The following is a 10,000-nucleotide window of genomic DNA, read 5'->3' on the forward strand; positions in this document are numbered from 1 at the left end:
AACAATGTTAGCGAAGGAAGTTGTTCCAGTTGGACCGGGACGGCAGGAATGCGAAACCGACGACCGATGCCACATGCAAACACTCCGAAGGGCCAGCGACGAAATGTTTTGTTTTACCAATTTTCCTTCCCTCGATGGAGGGTGGGAGTGGAGGTGGCAAGTTGGGCAAGAGCCAACACACTGACCTACACGCGTGCTAGTCTTGAAATATGATATCCATTTCGAAAAGAAATGGAACTGTGAAAATGGCTACGGCTGAGAGATTTAGCGTATGGTGGACATGGCAGGATGAAGGGAAACGAAACTCGGATCTTGCTGGCGAGTAGCCAGCACCACGGCTAGCAGCTGTGCTGCACTATAAATAACAATAGAAACATGGTTGCGCTGAAGAAGTAGTGGCGGAGTGATGCGGGGAGCGTCTGTGGATGTATTTTAAACATTTGGTAGAACATTTTTTTTCGGTTCTGATGATGGCCGGATTGCTGAATGATGAAGATTTGTGAAGAATAGTAACTTTATTATGTAAATAATAATTTGAAAAGTGTAGTTCATTGCTTTTCGTTTGAAGACAGTATCTACAGTAAGTTTATTCCATCTTGATAAGGACGTATTTATTCCTGATCCTGACACTGATAAACACTTGATATTTCTGCCAATGTCAAACTAAAGCTGTCATTGGACCGAAGATCGTGTTGACTCAGCAGGCTTTTTCAATGAAGCTAAGGCAACTTGGCGTTGTACTACGTTGGCTTTCAAACGACAATAAATATGCTAAACGATTTAAACTACATGGCTTCCAACGGAATTGGTACGTCGCAAAGGGCAATAAAAAGGGCAAAATGGCCGCCATAAAAAAAAAGATTGTTGCCAGTAACGGCCACCAAACAGAAACACAGAAATCAGGAACCCCACCGAAGCAGAATTCATTTACGATTGCGCGCTTACAACACTACTGCGGGAACATATGGAACCTGTAAAAACCAGACCAGAGTCCTCGAGGGAAGGCATTTGTTTGTGTGCGGAAGTACGGGAACTCCACTCGCACTACTCTTTGGTGCGCGGTCTACGCGGTTTCATTTATGTTACTTGGCTGTGCTGCCAGGAATTTCCCGGGTTTTTTTTTTGCGTGCAACAAGAATGGTGGAAAATGGCAACGACGTGAATTGGAACTCAAGTTTCCAAGTGCTTCGCTGGAAGCGGCTATACATCCGGGTGTCCACCTGATGAAACGCGTGCGAGATGCTGCATTTGATGTATTTCCCTCGCAAATGTTGCTACAAAATATGAAATGGAAAACATGTTTTTATGGAAGTAGTTTTGTGTGGAAGCACATTAAGAAATCAGAGAGAACCAGCCTTTGATTGCGTTGCCATTTTGAAGTTCTGTGCTGGAATTCAATTGTTGCTAACGACGTACCGGCCCTGGTAGACGATGAAGAACCATCGCGGCCAAGTTTATCATTTTGTGGCCAAGCGAATTTTGGACAAACATTTGGTGAATCCTAGAAATGATGCGAATGGTGGTGTCCCAGTCATCGTAGGAGCTGAAGACACACCAAATGGCGTTCTTCGTTGCTACCACTTCTAGTGCTGCTGCTGGGACGAGGACGATTGCTTGCAGCTGCGTTGAGCGCTACCGTCGACACAACATGCCACTGTATGTATAATTCCCTCGAGAAATTTACAATGTTTCAACCGAAAACATAGCGAACTAGCGTTGGCTAGCGTGGCACAGACAGTCGTCGCAGTCGCAGACTCTCTGCAGACGCGGAATTGGATAGAGAATCTCGAGCGAACCCACCATACCGCGCCACACCGCGAATGGTATTCGAATGGCGTGTCCCGTCCCCTTTGGACTATCTTCCGGTCACTCCGGACTGCTGCTAGCCAGCATTCCAGCTCGCGATGTACAAGTCCTGCGGCAGTATAGAGAAAATGAAGTGCTGCACATACTGCCAGTGCTGCTGTTGGCCCTAGTGCCTTCCTCGCGCCACTGGCGACCACTCTCTCTCTCTCTGTCTTCGCGTGAGAACGCATGCAGCCGCGCGTTCATTTAGCGAACTTATTTATGGCCATAGTTTCGTGTTCTGGTTGTTTAATTTTAATTGGATTTCAGCCACACCTTCTCCGTCTTCGTCATCATCATCATCATCGTCATTCGGGGGGACGGCTTCCGAGTCCGGGTCCGTCCTGTTAGAGTCCGAGCCATTGCATCCCGCGTTTCGGTTCCGAATTCCAAACCACCGGACGACCACCGCGGACCATGGTTGTGGGGGAGAATGTTCCGCGAGTTTCCGTTTTTTGCCACCTTTTTTTGCCCGCAATTATGGTCGTACTTGCTCGTTGCTTGTTCGGTTCCGGGGTATGTGGCAACGAATTCGTGTTACAGTTTGTTGGTTCCCCTGCCGTTCCTTCCATCTCGTGGTGACACTTTCCTTCTCGTTTAACCGTAATTGGTCCGTGTGTCTTTTGTGGTGCGATTGGGAAAAAAAACAAAACCCGGCGACCAAAGTCCCGAAATCAATTGAAGGTAAAGGCGGCTTTGGTGGTCAGTAGCCTAGTAGCAGGGGTTCGATTCTTCGCGAGCAACGAGGGTCAAATCACTTTATCCTATGCGCAGTGTCCCTGGATCGGTGGCTGATTGTGTTCCACATTCCGCCAACCTCTTCAAGTTTGCGGTCGACCGTACCATCGATCGATCTTCGTAAGCAAATAAACCTCCCCGCACTATTGCTTCGGATGGCGCTGCAATGCTCGTTAGGGCGTTTGTTTGCACTTTCGCTGCAACGACAGCTTCGGCCGTGGTACGGCGCTCGGTGCAATCGGATGTGGTGTGTCCTCCACGGAATGTTGCTACACCTAGGAACGAAAATGTTAGTACAGCAGATGTGGTGTTGCATCAGAAATATAAATTCTTTTTGTTTGAGTATTTGTGGAGTACATATTTTGGGCTTAATTTCATGTTATTTCAATTTGATTCTCCTGTAATTTAAAGATAGAACAAATATATGAGTTCAAATTTGTGAGAATTATTGATTAATGAAATATATTATTGATCATTAATAACGATTGCTGAAGAATGATTACAGTATATTCATTTATACATTCTTCTTAAAACAGATACCAGCTACACCAGAGCATAATACAATTCTTTTTGTATTTCATTAACTGTTCTAACGATTATATTTTTTTGTGTTAAATTATGAAACATGTTATTCTATGTGACACATGTTATTATTATTGTGGATAAACTGGTTTCTTTAAATAAAATATATGTTTAGTTTTTAAAACCTTGATTCAAGTATTGACTACTTTTGGTTGAATTAATGGAATTAATGTCACCGTTTCCCCTGGCCGATGATTACTACGATTCGTGATGTAAACTATATTTCTGCTACTAATTCATATAATTGCACAAGGATCCTGTCCAGTCCCAGGCTCACTAGATTGCAGTCAATCGTTTACGTTGTTGAGATACTAAACTCCAACGGAATCATGCCTCGCGAGACCATTTCTGGACTGAAACTTTCGTCCACCTGTATGGTTGCCGCTTGTGATTAATATGCTGTTGCTTCCGGAAACCGAACTCGCCGTTCTTATGCTCCAAATGTTGCGCGCGCTTGCTTCCTCTTTTTTTTTACAATATTTATTTTCTGTTTACCCATCGACCCACCGGCCTCCGCCACCAATTTTCCACCGCTTATGCGATTCGGTCTCGAATTCGGTTTTGTGGCCTTGTATGTTGGGAGGGTGCGTGGATGGGGAAGGGAAATGATGTTGGACTGTTTTACGGCGAGATTAATGGTGGATTTTTAATGGCATGTTTGTGCACTGCGATGGTCGCGATAGTCGCAATCGTTCGTGGCCCCGTTTTTCCTCCCCTGCCTGGTACGACGGTGTTGTATCGTTTTTGGTATCGCCACCGGGGGGAAAACCGTGGAAAACTCCTCGCGTGCACCTCATTCTGTGAAAGGAAGAGCGAGCGAGAGAAGAGGAATTGTATGATCGGATAAAATGAATAAGGAAGTGAACTTGATAAATGCTCTAGCAGCAGCAAACGACGCTGGTCCGAACCAAAACCCCCGGAATCTCAACCGAATTCTAGCCAGGTGCACCCGGTGATGGCGAAAGGAAAAGCGGGCCACCGGTGGTCGGGTTTTAATTGGGTTAATTTGGGTGAAACATGCAAGGTTGTTATAATGGTGGCCGTCGCTATCGCTCTTCCTCGAGCAGCACTAGCGGTTCCTGGCCGTTGATTGAAGGGTCCCCAATGCTGCCGCATCGACCGCTGTGCCTGGTGTGTGCGCATTTATTAATTTTCGAGCAGCGACGTTTATGAGGCAACGTGTGGCCCACCGACTGGCTGGAAGGGATCGAGCAATTCCGCAGTTTAGTGCTTGTACACCGGAAGTGAGGCACACCTCGTAATATACGGTCGACGTCGGCGTCATCCGTGTGGCGCCATCCTTTTGTTTTAGACGAATGTTTGTCACGCCTTCGGTGGTGGTGAAGCATTGGGTGACGATCCAAATTATAAGCCTCCCAATCCAAATTGAGCTCGATACTGGAGCCATCATCTCCCAGTGGCAGGCGTCACCGCACACATCATGTGGTTTAATTCTGAGTTTTCGCGTTCACCGTCTACTACGTCGTTCGAGGTCTACTACGACACGGATGACCTTTATCACACTGACAACCATAAGCCGGTTGGCTCTCTGCGGCGCTCTGCAATCCATTTCCAGTCGTTCTTGTACCGTTCTGTTGCTATCTTAAAGAAATTGAAATGCTTGCCAGGTGAACCCATTTGTGTGGAAAAGGGGCTGCTGCTAGGCATGAGTTTTTATTTAAATTCTAAAATAACATAATGCTACCTGCCCGCGCCGAGTCGACTCGTTATGTATAGGGCGATCGCGTTAGCATAGAAATTGTGTTTCATCCTTTCTGTATTAGCAGCTCGCCAGTCGTTTCCAGTTTGTTGGCAGTCTTTTCCAAGCGGATCCGCCGCGAAGAACGCCATGAAGCCGCATCTCATCTCATATTGGCGCGAGGGAATAAGGATTTGCGCCTCGATAGCGAACCGCGAGCCCGCGCCAGAGAGGGTTGTTAGCTTATCGGGCAGAAAAAGAAGAAGAAGAAGAACCGTGCGCATTTGCAATTTGCTCTGAATCTCAATGGAGTCGCGCCCCTGTGCCCCCCTCCTGGGCCGTGCGCCAGTGGTAAACATAATTTTGGCAATAACATCGGCATCGCACCGCAAAGGAAGCGAAGGCGAAGAAACAAAAGAGTCTCTTCACTCTAGAGCACGAATGGTGGTGGTGGTGAGAAGGGTGGGCCAAGTGGAAGACTCTTCGAAGGACTTCAGTCTCTCTCTCTCTGTCTCTCTCGTTGGGAAAAGTGGAAAAGTGTATCGTGCTCGTCGGAATGTCGGTGTATGAGGCAAAGATGCTGGATTTCGTTGGAGGGATCTTGTGCGAACTGAAAGAAATGCTGGAAGCCACTAGGCGGTACACATACAGCACACATGCATGCCACAGGAGGGAACTCGTCGATGTGGCTTTTTCGGAAAAGCCGAGAGCCGGGAGCCGGGTGGCACAATTGTGAATCCCTCGATTGCACTCGAGCACACCGGCATACACAGAAGTACGCACTCGTACGCATTTTCTTGCCACTTTTTCCCAAGAATATAAAACCGAACTCTGCTGAACGAGAGAACCACAATCTCGTGTCGATTGCATACTGGGATGTTGCTATGAAGGAAGGATGGACAAAAGTTATCACTTTCCTAGTCGACTTTGATGAACCATTTTTAAAAATTCAACAATTATTCTAGAGATGTCAGCATGTTATTTAAAAATGTTTAATATTTTTCATAATGTATCTTTTTACTTATATTTTCAGTATACCTAATGATCTGCTTTATGTCTTTGATATGTGAGAGTCAACTATTAAAAGGTCTAAATTACCTACGAAAAGAAGCTTAGAAACATCGTCTAGAATGTTAAAAATCTTGGTAATACCAATTGAATCATGCAAGTTAATTAAGAAAGTGATCCCTGTTATTGCTCACAACACAGAACCCATTTATCCATCATCCCACCGCTGGCTATCAAAGTAGCCTAACATATCCTCACAAAACTTTTGACCACTTTTGCCACTCCTGCTGTACCATTGTGGTCCTTTGCCACAATATGCAAAAAGAAAAAGAAAAATGTGCAAGTTGGAACAAGAAGCCAGTTCAACCGACCAGTTTCGTGCCTGTTCGGTTTGTCGGGAACCGAGAAACGGGAGACCGACTTTATCCACCGCTCCCCCAGCAGCAGCAACACAAAATGATTGACGGAAACTGCGACGAGCTGGTAGCAGACTGGGTGGTTGGCTGGCTGGCTGGCAGCGTACTTGTATGAAGGCATTTTTTGGCTTTTTGTTTTACGGCCTCCCGGAGAGCTTCCCAACCGAATGAGGGGGGATCTTAAACGCTCTACGCTGCTGTGGTTTAAAGGCAGCGGAGCCATGATGGCGTGCAGGATCCGAGCGAACCCGAGAGCGACAGAGAAAGAGAGAGAGAGAGAGAGCGAAGGACATTCGAGTGAAAGGAAGTGCGCAGTAGCGAGAAGAAGAAATCAAATAAAGAACCAATACAGGTCGGAGGGACACCAGCGGGAGGAAAAGGCGAAAAAGGAAGGCCCCTCCAGGGGGGAGGGTGTGGAAATAAATGTGCCGAATCGGCATCGTACCACCATTGTGTTGTGGAGCTTGTGGGCTTGTGTGCCTCCCCCCTCCCCCTCATACCTCCCGAACTGTATGCCTGTGTGTGCGAGAGGGAGAGAAAATGAAATTCGAATTTCGACAAACCTTTAACCGACCATAAACGGGAGATGATGGGGCGTGCGGCAGGATGGTAGAAGAGAGAAACCATTTTCCATTCGGAAAACTCTCCGAACCGTCGACGTCGACAACGTCGACTGTGCGGTGTCGCTTCTGTATATCCTGTTGGTCTTCGTCCTTCGTTGGCACCGTAACAACAGTAGCGGCATTTGCACAGCTCAGCAATGAGACAGAACAGTGCCGGAAGTGAAGAGAAGGGATGCGCAGTGTGCGGGCGCACGCGCGCACTCCACTCATGATGCACAAGCCCTCCTCGTGGGTCCTCGTGCTGGAGAGGGAAGTTTGACTGGACCGTCCAGGTCCATAGCCAGCAAAAGCGACGAGATATTGGGGGGCTTTTGCATTCGACATAGACAATGACAGCGGTGACCGTCGTGGTGATTCGAAGCAGCAATGGCAATGGGCTTTTGAATGTTGCGAATGTCTCTCGGTGCGTTGAGGACTCGGTCGTTGTGGAGCTGAATGCGAAACAACAGAAACATCAGCTATTCGCGGTCCTGTGTTCAGGTGAACGCTCGTTCGCCAGTTGATTGTCATCCGACCGAGCGTGAGTGCGTAAACGCGAGGATATCAAATCAGAGGTCTTGCCGCCGAGATGGTTGCTATTCGGCAGCAAAGGCTGTCTTTCATAAATATGTAAAACAAAGCCAGAACATGAGCCTCACGAGTTGGAGAGTGAGAGAGAGAAAGCTATCAGGAAGGGAACGTTCGGGGTACGACGTTGGATCAGAGATAGCGGCTGGTACACTCGATTTGTGGTTACGTCACAAGGATTCAACACGCCGAGCAAGAGAGAGAGACGGAAAAGGAACGGGACAGCGCGGATACAAATGGAGCAATGGAGCGGTAAGCGGTAACGATCTGGGACCGGGGGGATGATGGGCATTGAAATGCTCGAGAGATTTGAAACATAATCTGCGTATATACCCCGTTGCAGGTAGAGGTGAACCCCCACCGTGATGAGCCTGGCATTCTGCGTATTCGAGTATTGATCGGACGGATAAACGTGGAACCAACAAACGGAGTTTGCGGAGTACAGGACAGAAGTAGCTTCATTTCTCGAATTGCGGATCGTAACCGGACATTCCAGGTTACGTAACGTGCGGCCACTTATGCGCTCCTCAGGACCGGTGCACCGACTGTGTGTCTGGTGAGGCGCTCATCAGGAGGACACTTCAAGCATCAAAGAGCCAATTTGCTAATTCCCGGCATGATGATGATGGCGACATACCCGAGCGATGAGACACTGGTGCACTTCAAGCAGGGAAATTGCTATTTTTGAATCCATGTCCGGCTAGAAACGGTTGGTCCTCGGAGTCAGATGTCAGATACTCCAGATCATATGAAAGAAGAGCCCTCAACGAAGTGTGGCACAAACTGTCATCGCCGAATGGTGATGACCAGCAGCCAGCACATCTGAAGTACCTCTCCTCAAGTTGCTCCTTTTGATGGTGATGTTTGTTCTGTTCAATGTTAACAGAACCGACACACCGACCCACTTGGCCATCGTAAACAAATCCGCCAGCTAGGGGACCATATCGATTGTTTCATGTCAATGGAGTGTTTATGGTAATCCGCAGATAATGATGGCGAAAAGCGTTAGCAAATACGGTCGAAGGTGCCTTCGGCTTTTCACCTGCGAAAAGGTGAAACACAAACTGAGCCGGCTTTTCCGCCGTCCCTTAATACCGAAGTGAAATATTAATCCCGAGGCCGTGCCCGTGTCCGTGCCCGTTTGTAGGCGCTTTTTCCTTTTTTTTGGCAATATTTCAATTCACAACCCACCGGTTTCCTACGAGGTAACCGAGGTTGTCCTTTCCGTTGCCATCATATTTCTCTTCGTTGAGCCAATTCAGTTGCGTGACCCCGCGAGATGGGGCAGGATTGACCACTTTGCTTCTTGCTTGCCCGCTTGGCACCACAAGAAATGTGGGAAAAGTGTCCCGGCTTCCCAGTTCCTCTCCGGAACCGCAATCCTTGTTGAACGAACTTCCTAACGTCTTCACAAGGGCTCACAGCTTGTGTGGACTGCTCTTGCTTGGTTGAGCGGATGTTGTGGCTTCCTTTCCTTACCGTGACGGTCACTGGGCACTAGAAATGGGGCATTCCTAGAGCGTGTTCGTGTTCGTGAGCTTGAGACTAGTTTGGACAGAGGCGGCACGATACGCCCGCGTGGGAGCGGTGCTGCGGCCGGTGCCGGTGGGTATGAATTTATTACTCGAAATGTCTTCCAAATATGTCGATCGTAAATCAAGGTTTACCAACGGTACACACGGATAACATAAACACATTTCTCATCCTCCACCAGTGGGCTCGGGGCACCGGGCACCGGGGGAGTTGGTGAGTGTTTCTTGTTAAAGATATCTTCTGCTTCGTGTCACTTGCGGGGTCGCTTACGGTCGTCTGGTGCGGTTTTCTTTCGGGTCCCATTCCCTAATGTCGCTTGAACGCGTCAACAAGACAAGGTGAGGGCCTCTGTGGGCCAGGCTAGTTCGTTCTATGTTTAACCGGCTATGAAATGTGAGTGTCTTGACCGCAACGGATCACATTGTTAAGCCCGAACCCTTCGAATGCAGACATCGGATCGTTCTCAAGCCAAGAACATCATCAGCGTTATCGCTCTCTGTGTGTACAATACATTAATTTGAGTTCATTTTTTGGGGTTAGATTCGAAAGAATCCCGGTACTTATGGTGTCGCTGTTGAGGGTCCGGATGAGTCGTTAGAGTAAGCAATCGACCGAATCTCGACCGTCAGCTGATGCGGCACATCGTTGAGGGATGTTGTTTACGCTTTATTGGTTCATCTCGCTAAATGGTTCCATTCAAACCGTCCGTCCGCTGGCGCTTTGTTTTCTTATGCTGTGTAAATGTAAATGTTTCATTCATTCAACCCTGTTCTTCTTTTTCTCTTTTTAGCTTCTCACACCGTCGTGCTTTCCGTTGTAGTTGATACCCAGACCCTAGAACTGGACCGCGGTACGAAGACGTGTTCCGTGTATCACTTCGCGTTCCCTGGCGTCACAAACCAGCCTTGCAGCGGAAAATGTATGGCCACGATTGTGAGCGCGTGTGTATAGTAAAATAGAATAAAAAAAAAATGAGAATGAAACCGAAA

General features: G+C 47.8%; 1 protein-coding gene across 2 annotated transcripts in view; it reads left to right on the plus strand.

The window, feature by feature from the left end:
* Positions 1-10,000, plus strand: part of LOC126572894 (semaphorin-1A) — a 136,450-nt gene that overhangs the window by 10,344 nt on the left and 116,106 nt on the right. The window lies entirely within an intron of this gene.

This window comes from Anopheles aquasalis, chromosome 2 (assembly GCF_943734665.1).
Source record: "Anopheles aquasalis chromosome 2, idAnoAquaMG_Q_19, whole genome shotgun sequence".
Lineage (NCBI taxonomy): Eukaryota > Metazoa > Arthropoda > Insecta > Diptera > Culicidae > Anopheles > Anopheles aquasalis.